The following is a 17,808-nucleotide window of genomic DNA, read 5'->3' on the forward strand; positions in this document are numbered from 1 at the left end:
TCAATCATAAATTATATAGATTATATGCTCACTGCTCTTAAACAATAAACTCATTAATTACTGTCAGTCACGCACAGGCCTATTCCTACGCAGGAGTTCACAGTAAGGTGAATTGCCTGCTATTCAAGTTTTGCTCACAGGCCTGAATTTAATGCTAAGATTTTTAGAGTTCCCTGAATATATTTCTTAACCTATATAACCTATAGGACTTGTATATATGTAAATAAAATGAAGTCAGGGAATCAGGGTCAAGAGGTTCAGGCTGAACTTCACTTGCTTCTCTATGAGACTGGATTTTGTGGTCTCAAAAAGGCCTGTGGCCTATTGCTTAGTTCCTTGTGATTCTAAAACATATTCCTTCTAATATCTGTTTTATATGTGTGGATATATAAAAATTCTCCATTACATGCAATCCCAAGGCTCACAGTGGCTCTTTCTTGTTCATGCAAGTCTTACAAAATAACGTTTTAGCACAATGTGTTAACATGACCATTCTTACAATTCTCACACTAATTTCAAACCCCAAAGCTTCCTAATTTTGAAAGAATTCAAAGCTACATAGATGTGTAGTTCACTTAAAAGCAAGCCAAAGTTTTTGAATGAAGTCCTCCTCTTTCTATTAAGAATCAGAGTGCAGCATCTATATTTAAACAATTTTTATTAACATAGCCAAGCAGTGATTAACATCCACATCTATTGTCACATCATACAAATGTAAATACAAAATTACTACATTACAATATATATTCTCTGCATGATCCAAAATATTTGGTGGCCCCAAAAACTCTTTAGAATTCAGCAGCTTATCAAAAATCAAAACCATAATCTATTTAGAATGAAGTTGTGTTAGCAGAGGCAGACAGGAAAAATCAACTCAATACAGTTTGAGAGGTTGCAGAAGGATATGTTTGAAGGGAATATTCTAACATACAGAAAACACATCCAATTTAAAGCTTTCAAGCAAAACTCATACAACCTAAGTTGTCAACAGAAAGATCTGGCCATCTAGCTACTTCAACTGTTGTTAGTACATCCAACTCTTAACAATTAATTTTAGGACAGGTAAGAGTTAATTGGGAGAAGAACGTTTTTATATTTTCAAGATGGGGGACATGGAGGAGAAAGAGTGCTTTTACTTTTGGAAAGAGCGCCCCCAAAAATTAACTAAAGATCTGTAGTTTTGCTGTACACCCAAAAGAGACCTCCATTTTTAAATGAACCACCTTTTAAAAAAGGGGGGGGGAGTGAGAGATACCATACCATGAGTATTAAAACTAATTTGCAAAGTAACTGTTTTGTTTAAAAAGTGCATTTGTCCAGCAAAACAGAGAAAGTGAAGGTTTACTACAATATAGCCATTTGCTTCCCTGCCGTGCACACACATTTCTTTTAATTCAGTCTCTTAGTGAAGAAAAGCTACAATGTATGCCCTTATTACTGTATAAAGTTTTATTCAGGGCAGCCTAACACCCATTTGCTCTGACAAATAAGTAGAAAGATCATAGTTGGGCTATGGACATAATTTTGAACTGAAGAGTATCTGAAATTGATCGCAGTGTTGAACAGAACTGCATTAATATGTAAAGATTATTTATCTTTCCTTCTCAAAATTAAAGTATCCCAGACAGCCCAATGCGTACACAGTACATAATAAATTCATATGCAAACAGCAACTATATTTTACAAGATTACTGCTTGGTTTTCAGTAGCTTACAGCAGCAGAGTCTCATCTCCCTTATGGTTAACTGTTCAGGACTGTGTTATTGTTTTGATTCTACATACTACTCTAAAAAGGTCTAGGCATCTATACAAGAAAATATATCAGAAGTATTTATGCCTAATTATAATTTATTTCAAAAACCAGGAACATAACCTTTGTACAAGACATTACAAAGCACTCTTTATGGTGATTTTCAGGTGCTATTCTGCACAGGTTCATTCTTCTCTTAAGAAGAATGTTATGCATCTTTGTTAATACATTCAATATGAATAAAATAGGTGACTTATATTGAAGCAAAGTCACTGCTGTTCCACAGTAGGTTAATTTAGATATGTGAGTTTAAGACATTAGGCAGTTCCCATATGAAAGACAAACTGGAACACTTAAGACATTTCAGAAGTCTCTATTTGAACAAAAAGGATAGAAGAGTATTTTACCTGAGATAAAACTAGTATGAATATTTCTTATCCAAATAGCAACAGTTCGGCTTTGGAAATCCTCTTACAAGTAGTATAAATCTAAATTAAACAATATTTATGTAGCTTAAGTAATAATGATAAAGCGAAAGAAAAATTCTTATCACAGTGTGTATCAATAGTGTTTCTTACAAAACTAAAATTACTCTTATGTTTTTTTAAAAAATCCTATAGGCTACATCTTTTAAAACACATTATTCTATGCATGTTGCCACGGCTGCACCCTCTGTGGCTGCAATCCTCAGCATACTTACTTGAAAGTGAGTCCCACTTAAAAATAGAACTCACTTCAGTGTAAACATACTTAAGCATCAGGGTGCAAAGCATTAGGATCTACATCTTATAAATGATGTCTACACACCAATTTAGAAAATAAATCAAGCTAAAAAACTTACAAAATGTATCCATTCCCCTTAGATTTAAAGAACTGAAACAAACATTGAGACTTTTTCCTTAATAGTTAAAGTGTGCTACTGTATTTAGACAAGTTTACCTGCAAAAGAGATGCACTGAAAATGTTTTAAAATACACTTTCTGTTACCAACTTAGGTTGATCAGCAGCTTTATTCACTGTTAGAATCCTTCAAAAGCAGGGGGCCTTGGACATGAAAACAAAGGCATATATAAAAACAGTAAACACTGACCTCCTGAGGTTCCTACAACAAAAATATTCAAGTAGAAAATCTACATCACTTAGCAGCGGCTATTTCTGTAGTTTTGCACACTAAGCACTTTATTCACTGTGTAAGGAGCAGATTTAGTAAGCCGTGCTTGTAGCATGCCAAGAGGCAGAGAACACTGGAATGTAACAAAGACAACTCACAATTCTACCAATATCAACATTCAGTCAACATTCAAGACTGTCAAGACTACATGAAAAAGATACTTTATATATCCCATGATGCAATATATTTGAATTACAACTAGTGTTGTATCAGAACTCTCCTTACCTCAAATTCTAACCCAACTGGTTTCTGCAAATATGCTATACTTTATTCATTATGAATATGGTTTGGTTTGCTATGAAGCATGAAGATATTAACAAGAATTATAATTTTAACCATAATATTGCTTCCTTATTTGTTACTTTTCTGCCTGATCAGCTAAGTCACAGTAGAACAGTCACATCCCTCTATATTAACACATGTAATAAAATTATATATATATATATATTTAAGTGGCTACTGCGTTCTAATCTTTAAATTTGCAACTTAACAATTCAACTTCACAAGGGCTATAACAAGTAAGATTTTTTGTTTTACAGAATTCCATGTAGAAATTTTGGGCTAATGCTCAGTCTTCAGAGAAATTAATGTAAACCCTCAATAAATGTTTAGGTTTACCTCCTTGGAAATTGTTATCTACTCATTTGATTGGAGAAGTTACAACTATAGCTTTCAGCCAAAAGAGTTGTATTAACTGACACAGTAAGTTAATTTTAAAGTAGATCACCACATGCAGTTTTGTTCCAGTGGATTTCATGACATAGTGGCATTAATTCCATTCTTCATAGGCTTTCATACAGGGCATCTATTAAAAACGTCATTTTCAAGCATGTTTAATCCACTCAAATTTGCAAAGCGAAAAAAAGGAATGTATAAGAATTGTGCATGCTACCATGCATTAAACAAAAACTTGAAGCCAGATTTTTTAAATTCATTCACACAAGATTGAACTTCAGTGCAATGGCTAAATCATTCAATAATCTTAAAAAGAGCCAAATCATGCAAAGTCAGTCCCTACAAAAACGATTATCCAGTATTTGTTTTTGCAATGCAAAGATGAGACACTAAAATGTAAGGCGGCTGTTATGGCTTTTTTATTTTTTTATTTTTATTTTTGCACAGATTAATTTTGCAGCACTTAAGGGAAAATGGAAAAGAGTGACTTCACCTCTGGCCAGCAGAGTTTTTTTCTCTCCATTTTCCTTTGTCATCATGGGATACTCTTTATGCAATCTAAGTTAATCACAACTTCCATTTTTATAGTAACACAATATCAAGTGTACCAGTTAGGTTTTCACATTCACAGTACATAAGAAAATACACATGGAAAGAAAAGTAAAGGGTTAACTTAACAAGGATTTATTCACAGGAATACAAGTGAGTAGAGGGGGAGAGGAAACAGAAAAGCTAAAACAAATGAAATGAAGAGGATTCAAACCAACTTTCACTCTGTAGCTTTTAACTTGCACCCTTATGTGCTCTCTCTAGGACACAAAGGGCCACCAACATGCGCCAATACAATGTAGATACCCTGCTTTACATCTACTAAATTATGCATCTTTTAAGATCATGCTTTGCAGAGGGAAAAATGATAAAAGTATCTTGGGTGGGAATAAACACTGAAATGTAGCAATCATGTCTTCAATTTTCTACAATTGTCTTCACGTGCGAACTAACACTTATGTAGCCTTTAAACAGGTCTTACCATGTTACTCATTTTTAGATTTGATAAAAATTACTAGTATAACCATGCAGAAAGCACATCACACTGACAGCACAGAGGCAATACTTTGCACAGCTATATCAGCTTTCCACATTGTGCAGGTTACACAATACAGTATCAATCTTATTCCTAACAGATCCTAAAAAGATACTTTGAGGCCTAATTGTAACTACAGTATTTTATACCTATATTCCTAATAAGAAATAAAATCCACAGAATCTTAAAGGAATTTTAAATGCAGGGCTATCCTGAATTGGTAAACTGCAAAACAAAACTGGCGCAACATAAGTAAATGTATACCACTCTCACTCTTTGATGCAAGCATGCTACTTTCCCACTAAAATACGCTCGATCACTATGATCCAAAATGCATGCCTGAACCTTAAATGGCACATTTAGAATTATGCCTTACTCTAGAAATTAAATCTAATGAAGCACAACCATCAAATCATATCCACTACCTTTGACGTTTCAATGTAAAATTAAAAAAGATTCACTTTTTTTCTGAAATGCCCCTTCCCCCCACCCAAAAAAATGAAAAGGAGTGACTCATTTGGCATCTTGCAGGTTGCTTCATTTTGTTCAAGTTAACCTTTATTACAGAGTTATTTAAATTTGTACACTGCAAGCGCTTACTCCTAATATAGGCAGCAAGCTTTATTTTAACTGTACTAACTTCATTTGTTTAGTTCTTCATTAACATGCAATACCTAGGAATCCCATCAAGATGAAACAATGTAGAAACCCCTTAATTACGATATCTTTTACTATCTGTAATCCCTATTCTTCGGTTTCCTTTATTATGTTCACACACAATACATTTCCTCTTTACATATCCCTATGGTTCAATTTTGTAATTTTCATTTTGGTACAGTTCCCCATAATATTTCAGAATGTGCTGTTAAATAGATTTGGTTTTTTTGCGCTTCTTCACATCCAGTGCAGAGTTGTAACAGGAGACAGACTTCCACCCACAAAAGCTCCAGATGTTAAAACATTTCCTAACATCGGCTTAATACAGTGACGGCAACACCTCCCTCCCGCCCCTCCCAGTAGGCTTGGGATTGTACTGTATTCCCTACTGGTTTACCCTTCCCCCTAGTAAAGGGTAACATTTTTTCCCTGGGTGCAGAGGCTCCCTCCCAGTCTTCCAAACTGAAGGACCTGTAAGAAGCAAATAATCCACATATTTAGTCAGAAAGCAAGCATTTTAAATGAGTGTTATTATAAAAACACAATTATTTGAATATAGTAAAAACTGCAAAGTGACAGGGTTGGGAACATAAGATGCTGCCTTATCAGTATTGTCTATACTGACCAGCAGCGGCTCTCCATGGTTTCAGACAGGGGACATTCCTGACCCTCCTGGAGATGCCAGAGATTGAACATGGGACCTTATGCATATAAAGCAGTTACTCTACCACTAAGCTATGACCCTTCCCCAATGCACACTTCCAAAAGAAATGCACAGTAGTACAGATATTTAGAGAGTGAAGTTGTCTTTTCTTGCCTTCAACTTACAATTAGAGCCTTTAGTGATATCAGCCCAGTCCTGTGGAATGCTCTAGAGATTCAACAGGCACTTTCTGCTCTGATTTTTAAATGCCTGATAAAAAAAAAAGCTATGTCACCAGGCTTATGCAGGCAATTGAGATATCTTTCTGCATTACTTAGTTAATTGATTTCTGATTTTAAATTTTATATGATTTATTCTGTGTTTATACATGTTGCAAACACCCTTCATTTTTTTAAATGAATACTGGTATATAAATATTTTTATATTAAAAAAAAGTAAACTGCTTTGTGAGGTCCGCCTGAAAATGATTGGTCTCACCTGAAGGGTGATTTTCATAGGAGGTATCCCATCACTGCGGGTAGTAACTCCACCTATCGTCCGAAGGCAAGAATGTTTCTGAAGTCAAGACTAGGGGCGTCAGGCCCCTCCCACTCTCCAGTTCATTCGCAGCGAGTCCAAGAGAAATATCTAAAAATGCAGGAAAAAAGGCCAACAGGCCTACCAGCAAGAACATAACATAATAGCAACATTCATAATAATCTGACTCTAAAATAGCGAGATAACAGTAATAGCAGTCTTGACTCCACTGATAAATGTAATAAAATAGCGTAACAAGCATATATAACATTCCCAACAAAATATCTAGGCATCCTCCACTGGGAGGGTCGTGATGGGATACCTCCTATGAAAATCACCCTTCAAGTGAGACCAATGGTACATTTTCCATAGGAGGTATGCCATCACTGCGGGATGTACCAAAGCAGCCCATACAGGGAGGGACCACCCACATGCTAATCCTCATTAAGAACCTGTTGCAACACTCATCTGCCAAATGAGGCGTCAGCAGAGGCATAGCGATCTATTTTATAATGCCTTATAAACGAGTGTGGGGTAGACCAAACGGCAGCCCTGCAAATATCAGCAACAGGAGCATTAGTAGCAAAAGCAGCCGATGTGGCAGCTGACCTAGTAGAATGAGCTGTTAAACTAGCTGGAACTGGCAGCTTAAGGGACTCATATGCTAAGGTAATACATGCCCTTAACCAACGGGATAAAGTAGAATTGGTTACTTTATGCCACATAGACCTCGGATGAAAGGATACAAACAGAGACTCCGTTCGTCGAATCTCCTGGGTCCTAGACAGGTAAGTCTTGAGAGCCCTCCGAACATCCAACGAATGCCAAGCCTTCTCTAGAGGATGACTGGGGTTCGGGCAAAACGAAGGAAGCACAATGTCCTGATTGCAATGAAAGACTGAATTGACCTTTGGGCGGAAGGAAGGATCAGTTTTCAGCACAACAGAATCCTTGTGAAAGACACAGAGATGGCAAGCAGAAGACAATGCACCCAGTTCTGACACTCGTCTCGCAGAAGTGATCGCAATCAGGAACAGGACCTTGAAGGACAGCAGACGTAAAGGCACAGTCCTGAGAGGCTCAAACGGAGGGCGTTGTAAGGCCTGCAGAACCTTTGACAGACTCCATGAGGGAAAACGGTGGACTACAGCTGGTGAACGTAGAGCAGTGCCTCTGAGGAAGCGTTTGATGAACGGATGTGAGGCAATAGGGGCACCAGTGGAGGACACTGAAAGAATGGACGACAGAGTGGACGCGTGTCGACGCAATGTGTTGGGTCTAAGTCCCATCATGAGGCCCCTATGAAGATATTGCAGTACTTGTTGTACTGTAGCCTGTGAAGGATCGAGGTGCTGAGTCTGACACCACCTGGAAAAAGCCACCCAAGTATGTTGATATATACGGGTGGTGGATGGTCGTCTGGAGGCTAGAATAATGTCAATGACAGCGTCCGACAGTCCAGCCGACCTCAAATGTCGCCATTCAAAAGCCACGCTGTTAGGTTGAGCCACTTGGGGTCCTGATGACATACTGGGCCCTGGGATAGGAGGTCTGGCCTGACTGGTAGTGGCCAAGGATCCGTCACCAACATTGCAAGGAGATCCGAGAACCACGGTCGACAGGGCCAATATGGTGCTATCAGCACTAGCCGTGCTTGTGAGGCGTCCTTCCCTGGCTCTCCCTGTCAGGTTCCTACCTGCTCGTGGTTACTGCCTGTCTCTAGGCACCACCAGAGACTCCACCAGTCCGGACCGCTCTCTCTTATGATTTCTCTCCCCGCTCTAGCACAGATCTCAACAGATCCCCCTGCTAGGCAACCACCAGTAGTCCCAATACTAGTATTCCCAGAGACTCTGAATACTGGTATTGTTATTCTCTTCACCGCTGCCACCATTTGTTACAGTTCCCCTTCAGACTTGGTCATTACCTTACCCTCCCTTCTGGTCTGTGAAACCCCAGCCAACGATCAGGCCTTTGGTAAACCAAATTAAGTATTTATTACAGGTAACAAAGCTAACAAGATTAACAAGATTTCTTCTTAAGGCACATAAGCATATGGTTTTACTCAATACTAATCCGAACTCCAACTCTCTCCTTCTTCACTCTCTCCTGGCAAACAACTCTCTCAAACCCCACCAAGCAATCCACTCTTTCTCTTCTCCCCCCTATTCCACTCTCACTCTTCCTTTTATACATTCAGCCATTTTAAACACTCAGCCAATCATCAAGCATTCTATTGCCCATTCACTCCCCCTCCTCTTTCACTACTTACCATGTATACTCTAAACAACCAGCACTTACCATATATACACTAATATATAGGAACATCACATTTCCCCCCCCTTAAACAACGGCAGAGTATTATTCCTGTTCCAGGATTTATACGTCGCGTTAACAAATAAAAGTCTCTATGGGGAAAATGTCTTTCTTTGTTCCTCTGTCTGGTCACGTCACTGCAGTCCCAGCCACTTGCCTGGAAAGTCCATCGGCCAGTACATTGTCCTTGCCTTTTATGAACTGGAAGTCCACTTGATAGTCCTGTAGGGCCCAGGACCACCTCTGCAGCATAGTGTTATGGTTTTTCATAGTCTGCAACCATAACAAGGCCCGATGATCCGTAGTCACTGTGAATCTTCGTCCCCACACGTATGGGCGCAACTTGTTCAGTCCCCACACGACCGCTAGGCACTCCTTCTGGACCGACGAATAGTTTTTCTCCCTCGGCGTCAGCTTGCGACTCAGGTACGCCACTGGATGTCTGGTGCCTTCTCTCTCCTGCAGCAAGACGACTGCCAGCGCCAGGTCCGACGCATCTGTAGCCACGATGAATGGTTTCTCATAGTCTGGTGCTATTAATATGGGTCCTTGGCACAAGGTTTGCTTCAGTAGATCAAAAGCCTTCTGACATTCATCCGTCCATACCACACGCTCAGAACACTTCTTCTTTGTTAATTCATACAAGGGGGTTGCTATTTCCCCAAAATTTCTCACAAACTTCCTATAAAATCCAGCCACACCCAGAAATGCCCTTACTTGTTTTTTGGTTAAGGGGATCGGCCACGCTTGTATTGCCTCCACCTTGCTCCATAAGGGGGTGATTTTCCCACTCCCCACCTTATGTCCTAAATAGATTACTTCCTTTAGTCCAAACTGGCATTTCTTAGCTTTTATTGTGAGGCCTGCTTTTCTTAAGGCCTCCAATACTGTTGTCAGGTGTTGCACATGCTCAGGCACCGACTTGCTAAAAATGGCCACGCCATCGATATAGGCCACTGCAAAATCTGACATGCCTCGCAACACAGTATTGATTAGCCTCTGAAATGAACTTGGTGAGTTCCTTAGTCCCATGGGTAAGGTCACAAACTCATATAACCCATCTGGTGTACTGAAGGCAGTTTTGGCTCTGGATTGCTCGTCTAGTTCCATTTGCCAAAATCCTTTACAGAGATCTAGTGTAGAGATAATGGTTGCTGCCCCCAATAACTCTAACATAGCGTCTACCCTAGGCATAGGATACGCATCTGGGACAGTAATTTTATTGATTAGCCGATAATCAATGCAAAACCTTGTCGTTCCATCTTTTTTCAGAACCAGGACAATACTTGAGGCCCAGGGACTGATGGATTCCCTGATCACTCCTAATTCCAGCATCTCTTCCACCTCCTTTTTGATCTCATTCAAAACTTTCCCATTCACATGGTACGGAACAGATCTGATTGGGGCATGATCTCCAGTATCAATGGAATGTATAACTATACTGGTTCGGCCAGGTTTGTTGCTAAAGAGATTCCTATAGGTTTTCAAAACTCTCAGAATCTCCTCTTTTACTTCCTCTTTCTTCTCCTCTGACCATTCCACTTGATCTACCCCTCCTTTGTCTTTGCTTTCCTGTACCAAATCTGGAAGTTCAGGCCCACTTCCCTCAGGAAATAAGGTAACTTGCAACACCTTTGCATCCCTGGTATGGTAAGGCTTTAACATATTTACATGAACCACTTTGCTTTTGTTTAATTGGTCTGTGGTGATTACATATGTCACTGTGTCAAGCCTTTCTCTGATGGTATATGGTCCTTCCCAGTTAGCCTGTAATTTGTCATGTTTCCTGGGTATGAACGCCATAACCATATCTCCCACATCATACACACGTTCTCTGGCTGTTCTGTCATACCAGTAACTTTGCTTCTCCTGTGCATGACTCAAATTCTCTTTCACTACTTCCATCATTGATGTTAATTTATTGCGGAATTCCAATACAAAATCTACTACAGAAGTTTTGTACTCTCCCAGAGTTCCTTCCCATGAATTTTTTAGCAGTTCCAAAGGTCCCCTCACTTTTCTAGTGAACATGAGTTCAAAGGGTGAGAAGCCTGTTGACTCCTGAGGGACTTCTCTGTATGCAAATAAGAAGCATCCCAACCGTTCATCCCAGTCTTGTGGGTGATCTTGAACATAGCTTCTGATCATGCCCTTCAAAACTCCATTGAATCTCTCAGTTAGCCCATTAGTGGCGGGATGGTAAGTAGTGGTCTTTAGATGTTTTAGACCACAACATTTCCACATACATTGCATCACTTCTCCCATGAATACACTGCCTTGATCTGTCAGCACTTCATGAGGGAAACCCAGCCTCATAAAGATTTTTAATAAAGCCTCTGCCACTACAGGGGCTTCTACAGATCTCAGTGCTTCTGCGTCTGGGTACCTGGTGGCAAAATCCACCACCACCAATAGATATTTCTTGCCATGCCTTGTGGGTTTGGAAAAAGGGCCCACCAAATCTATTCCCACTCTATAAAAGGGTTGTCCAATTATAGGAAGGGGCTTTAAGGGTGCCTTGGTCTTTACTCCACTCTTTCCCACCTTTTGGCATATTCCACAAGATAGACAATTTTGTTTTACATCCTTGGAGATATTTGGCCAATAATAATGTGCAGCCAATCTCCTCTTGGTCTTTTTTATTCCCAGATGTCCTGCACATGGGACATCGCGGGCTACCTCTAGCAATCTGGTTCTGTATTTGCTAGGTACTATCAATTGCTTCACTGGTTCACATTCATCCTTTCTCTCAGCAGGCATCCACAGTCTACATAAAATCCCATTCTCACACACAACTTGATTCCTCAGTTTGTCAGTGAAAGGAATCTGTTGGGTCAGCGCTTGTTCCTTTATCTGCTTCAGACTTATATCTTTATGCAGCTCTTCCCTGAATTGATCTGCTTCTTCCCCAGAGACCACTTGATACAGTTTGTCTTCTTCAGCAGGCCTGCTAGTGGTTGCTATGGTGACCTGAGGCTGGTTAACAGATTCTACCCTGTTTGTTTCAGCCCCCCTTAATATGGCTTCTTTTTCTCTGCCAATTTGCTGTCTGGTCACTACATATATTTTCCCCTGTGCCCCCATAACATCTCTTCCCAGTATTACTGGTTCTTGTTGCTGGTCATTAATACCAACTTTATATTGGCCCTTTCGGCCTCTCCATTCCATTTTCACTAGGGCCACAGGGAAACTCTCTGGTTGACCCCTCACTCCTTGGATAGTCACTGTTTCCTGAGGTAATATTTCTTCAGATTTTATTAAATCTGGCCTCAGTAACGTCTGAGCGGCACCAGTGTCAAGCAATGCCCAATAAGTTGCCCCTTGTACACTCACTTCCTCTCTCAGACTTGAATCCAGGTCTGTTACTTCTGTCCAGTTTATCTGGCAAAACTGACCTTTTTCGCTGCTTCTAAAGCCTTGGGCTCTGTTTTCACTGCCCTTGTCTGAGCAGGATTACTAATGGGGTTGGCAACCTCACATTGAAAACATAGGTGCCCCGGTCTACCACATTTGTAGCATAATTTCTCCTCACTTTTAGGGTACACAGATCCACTCTGGGGTGTCCTGTGCCCTTCAGATTTTAATGGAGGACTCACTCGCTGTGGTACCACATCCCTTCTGCCAGCACTATATGGTCTGGGTTTAAACTCTCTTGATGTTTTCCCCACCCAGCCAGTTCTATTGGAGGCGAAGTGATCCGCCATCTCTGCGGCCTCCTGCACCGATGTAGGGGAACGGTCTTTGACCAGGAGCCTTATTTCTGGTGGTAACTGATGGTATAATTGATCCAATATCATGAGGTTTTTCACCTCCTCCACAGACTGAGCTTTTGCACTACTCATCCACTTTCCAAATATATCCATCAACTTTGCTCCCAGTTCCACAAAAGACCTCCCTGTCTGTATCTGGCAGTTTCTGAAAAGCTTTCTAAAATAATCAGGCCCCAGTCTGAATCTTTTAAACACTGCTTCTTTGAATTCACCATAGGTGACGGGCCTGTCTGAGGGGAAATATTGGTATACCTCAGCCAATTCCCCTTTAATCAGGTTTGATAAATACTGCATGTATTTATCTTCAGGTAGCCCCCACAACTGAGCTGCTTTTTCAAAGGTGCTGAGGTAAATTTGAGGATCTTGACCAGGCTCATAGACAGCAAAGTCCTTTGGAGTAATTTTTATTTTTGCTCCATCTCTGTCTTTCCTTGTCTCCTCAGAGTGAAATTTCTCTCTATCAAATTTTAACTTTTCTACTTGTAATTCAGCATCCAATGCTCGTTGCTTCTCCCTCTCCTCAAACCCCAATCTCATTCTCTCAATTTCCAACTCCCTCTGTTTTTCCTTCTCTGCACCTTCCATCCTCAATCTCTCAGCTTCCATCTTCAATCTCTCAGCTTCCAACTCCCTCTGCTTGTCTTTTTCCTCAGCCTCCCATCTTAACTTCTCTCTCAAGTACTCTATGTAAGCGGGATTGCTTAAATATCCTTCTGGGGTCTCTTCCCTGACAGGTTGTTTTTGCTGGGCAGTAGCAAATCCTATAAGTGCTACCCTCAATTCATCTACCCCTTTACCCTCGTGAGGTAAATTGAATGTTATGCACTTCTCCACCAGCTCCTCTCTTTTCATTTTTATGTATTCAGCCATGGTGTTTGAGTTCACTCACTCTTTGCCACACACTCTTTGCCAGTCACTCTCACAAGAAATCTTGTTTTGTTATTTCTGTTTGCCACACAACTATTAGGGATTGTCTAGTATTCGTATCTCACTGCTACAGCCAACACCTGTGACGTAGTCTCCTTTGTCACCATGTGTCTTTGGGACTCTCTTTGGTTCGTATCTGGATTCTCTGTTGTTCGTATCCCACCGCTACTGACACCACATGTGGTGCGTCCTTCCCTGGCTCTCCCTGTCAGGTTCCTACCTGCTCGTGGTTACTGCCTGTCTCTAGGCACCACCAGGGACTCCACCAGTCCGGACCGCTCTCTCTTATGATTTCTCTCCCCGCTCTAGCACAGATCTCAACAGATCCCCCTGCTAGGCAACCACCAGTAACGTCCCAATACTAGTATTCCCAGAGACTCTGAATACTGGTATTGTTATTCTCTTCACCGCTGCCACCATTTGTTACAGTTCCCCTTCAGACTTGGTCATTACCTTACCCTCCCTTCTGGTCTGTGAAACCCCAGCCAAGGATCAGGCCTTTGGTAAACCAAATTAAGTATTTATTACAGATAACAAAGCTAACAAGATTAACAAGATTTCTTCTTAAGGCACATAAGCATATGGTTTTACTCAATACTAATCCGAACTCCAACTCCCTCCTTCTTCACGCTCTCCTGGCAAACAACTCTCTCAAACCCCACCAAGCAATCCACTCTTTCTCTTCTCCCCCCTATTCCACTCTCACTCTTCCTTTTATACATTCAGCCATTTTAAACACTCAGCCAATCATCAAGCATTCTATTGCCCATTCACTCCCCCTCCTCTTTCACTACTTACCATGTATACTCTAAACAACCAGCACTTACCATATATACACTAATATATAGGAACATCACAGTGCTCTCTCGCGCCGTGCCTTCCGCAAGGTTCTGGCTAACAGTGCTATTGGAGGGAAGGCGTACAATAGGCCATCCGGCCACAGTATTGACAGAGCATCCACCGCTTCCGCTGTTGTGTCCAGGTATCGTGTGAAGTACCTGGGAAGCTGGCAATTGCGACTGGAAGCATACAGGTCGACTGAGAAGGGGCCGAATCGACGCTGGAGAAGATGGAAAACGGTCGGATGAAGTTTCCATTCTCCTGGAAAGACTTGCTGTCTGCTGAGCCAGTCCGCTGTCACATTCCAAATACCTCTGAGATGCTCTGCTTTCAAGGACTGTAGATTGTGTTCCGCCCAGTCGAAGATGAGGTAAGCTAGATCCTGTAAGGAACGCGACCTTGTTCCCCCTTGTCTGTTCAAATGTGATTTTGCACACGTGTTGTCGGTTCGAATAAGAACATGGTCCAAGGGGAGCAGAGATTGAAAATGGAGCAGAGCAAAGTGGACCGCCTTTAGCTCCAGCCAACTGATGCTCTGAGCCAGTTGTGCTGTGGTCCAAACCCCTTGAACAAACTGAGAGTTGCAGTGGGCTCTCCAGCCGAGGAGACTGGCATCTGTGGTGATGACAGTCCTGTGGGGTTCTCTGAACAGAGTGCCCTGGGTGAGATGTTTTACCCTCATCCACCAGTGGAATGATAAACGCAGTTTGGGGCTCAAGGGAATTGCTCAATGGTTTGAGCTGGCAATGTCATGCTGGAACGGCAGTAAGGCCCACTGTAGGTGACGAGTATGAGCTCGAGCCCATGGAACAATGTGAATGGTGGACACCAACATTCCTAGAGCCCTGGCTAGAAGCATGACGTCTGCGGATGTTTTGTGCATCAGGGATCTTGCGATGTCTGTGATGGTGGTTATGCGGTCTGGAGACAGGAACACCGCCTGCACTCGATGTTTCTGACTGTGGCCAAGACAGGCTTTCGAGTGTCCTTAGGGTCAACAAGCACTGCCTTTAGTGCTTCCTCGCCAAAAAGTAAAGATCCAGCATAAGGTGCCCGTGATAGATTAACTCTGGCAGTAGAGTCAGCCTGCCAGTGACGAAGCCAGAGTGTCCGTCGGGCCACAACCTGAGCCGCCATGGCGCGTGCCCCTAGCTGATTCGCGTCCAAGGTGGCGTCGGCCACGAAAGCAGCTGTTTTGCGCAATTTTATTAACGATCTTCGCAGAGAAACAGGGTCTGGATTGGGATCCTCGATGAGGTCGTCCAACCACATCATCACTGCCCTGGTAAAAATAGAGGCTGATGTAGATGCCCGCATAGAAAAGGCGGTAGCCTCATGAGACTTGCGTAAGGCGAAGTCCAGTCTCCGCTCAGTGGCATCCTTTAAATGAGATTCTCCTTCCCGTGGCAAGAGAGATCTGGAAACTAAACTGGAAATTGGCTCGTCTATGCCAGGGACAGCCAGCTTGGTAGTAAAGTCCAGGGCCACAGGATAAAGTCTGTCCGCAATGTTATTAAAACGGCGTGCTTGTAAGGGGTGAGACCATTCATCCTTGGCCAGTTTAGCGATGGGGTCTGGCACAGGTAGATAGTGTTCTGCTGGAGCAGGGGATTTCAAGACCCTGGCCCCTTTTAAAGCGGGAGTAGCATCTGCAGTTGGGGTGGATTGAAGGCCTAGGGTGTTCCAACACTCTGTGCGCAAGAGGCTGGTAGTCTGAGGAATCGAAGAGGCGATAGGATGTATCCTGCTCATGTTCGTCTCCTTCGTCTTGCAGCGGAAATGCGGAATCTTCCGCACCAGAGACGTCATCAGCAAACCTGCCCCTGGCAATGTCAAACGGATTTGGAGAACATGAAGGGTTCGTCTCACTGTGAGCAAGTTGGTCCCCACTGTGTAGAGGTATAGCGGGAACTTGTGATGGTGACTGTCTCTGAGTGAAAAACGACAGCATGCCCTGAAGTTGAGTAATGAACTCCTGGGACAGCTGCAGTCCCGGAGATGTAGCCCATTGCTCTTGGATAGGCGGAAGTGCAGACGGCCCCACAGGTTGTGAAATAGAGTAAGCCCCGGGTTGGGTGACCGTTGGATGCTCAGAAAAGCCAGGGAAGTCCTCCTCATCAGAGGACACAGCAGGAGACTGAAAGAAGGTAGTTAACGGTGCATGGGTTGAACCCTCTGGATCTGGAGCAGAGACATAGCGAGGTCGCTTGGTTGTGCTGTGGCTGGCAAGATGTTTTGTTTTGGCAACCGCTTTAACATGCTTATGTTTGACCGCCTTAGGTGTTGTAGGCTTGGTCGTCTGGTTTGCCTCTGGCTGTTGTTTCGGCTTGGGTGCCTGGGTTGTCTCTGGCTGTTCTGCCATCATATATTTTAAGGGTAGCAGTGCACGGCACACGACTGGGGCAGAATGCACAGACCCGAACAGGCTCAGTACACGGCACACGACTGGGGCAGAATGCACTGGCTGATGGCTAAGTACACTGCCACAATGGGGCAGAATGTACACTATGAACCGGCTTAGTACATGGCCACAGATGGGATGGAGCAGAATGTACAGTCCAAACAGCTTTGTAAGGTTGCCTGGGTTGTCTCTGGCTGTTCTGCCATCATATATTTATTAAGGGTAGCAGTACACTGCCACGATGGGGCAGAATGCACTGTTCCGCCATCTTATATTTTCTATGGGTATCAGTACACTGCCACGATGGGGCAGAATGTACAGACCCGAACAGGCTCAGTACACGGCACACGACTGGGGCAGAATGCACTGGCTGATGGCTAAGTACACTGCCACGATGGGGCAGAATGTACACGATGAACAGTCTTAGTACACGACCAGAATGCACGTCCAGATATCTTGGCACAGTATCCGTAGGTGTGGTACAGTATGGAGCAGAATGTAATATTTGCACAGCTTTGCACAGTATCAACAGCTCTGGTACACGGCCACGGATGGGGCAGAATGTACAGTTCAAACAGCTTTGCGTGGTATCAACAGCCTTGGTACACGGCCACGGATGGGGCAGAATGTACAGTTCAAACAGCCTGGTATAGTATCAACAGCCTTGGTACATGGCCACGGATGAGGCAGAATGTACAGTCCAGACAGGGTTTATTGGGTATCAACACCTTGCACACTAGGTATCAGTTGCAGCAATAACAGGCTTTGTACAGGTCCAGCAGCTTTTGTATATAACCAACAGCCTTTGTACACGGCCACGGATGGGGCAGAATGTACAGAGCAAACAGCCTTTGTATAGTATGGACAGTCTTTGTACACGGCCACGGATGGGGCAGAATGCACAGTTCAAACAGTTTTGGTATAGTATCAACAGCTTCAAGCAGTTGCAGTATTCAAATAGTCGCAAGAGGCAGCAGCAGTAGCAGAGAGAAACTATGTAAATCACGCTGTGGGGCTGCCAGAAAGCCTTGGCTCTG

General features: G+C 42.7%; 1 protein-coding gene across 3 annotated transcripts in view; it reads right to left on the reverse strand.

Moving 5' to 3' along the window:
- Positions 1 to 641: 641 nt before the first annotated feature.
- The window catches only part of TNPO1 (transportin 1), a 64,926-nt gene continuing 47,759 nt past the window's right edge, over positions 642 to 17,808 (reverse strand). For all 3 annotated transcript variants that reach the window (XM_061621148.1, XM_061621157.1, XM_061621167.1), the window contains exon 25: positions 642 to 5,808. The gene's annotated coding sequence lies outside the window, so the exon portion shown is untranslated. The remainder of the gene's footprint in view (positions 5,809 to 17,808) is intronic.

This window comes from Rhineura floridana, chromosome 1 (assembly GCF_030035675.1).
Source record: "Rhineura floridana isolate rRhiFlo1 chromosome 1, rRhiFlo1.hap2, whole genome shotgun sequence".
NCBI classification, from domain to species: Eukaryota; Metazoa; Chordata; class Lepidosauria; order Squamata; family Rhineuridae; genus Rhineura; species Rhineura floridana.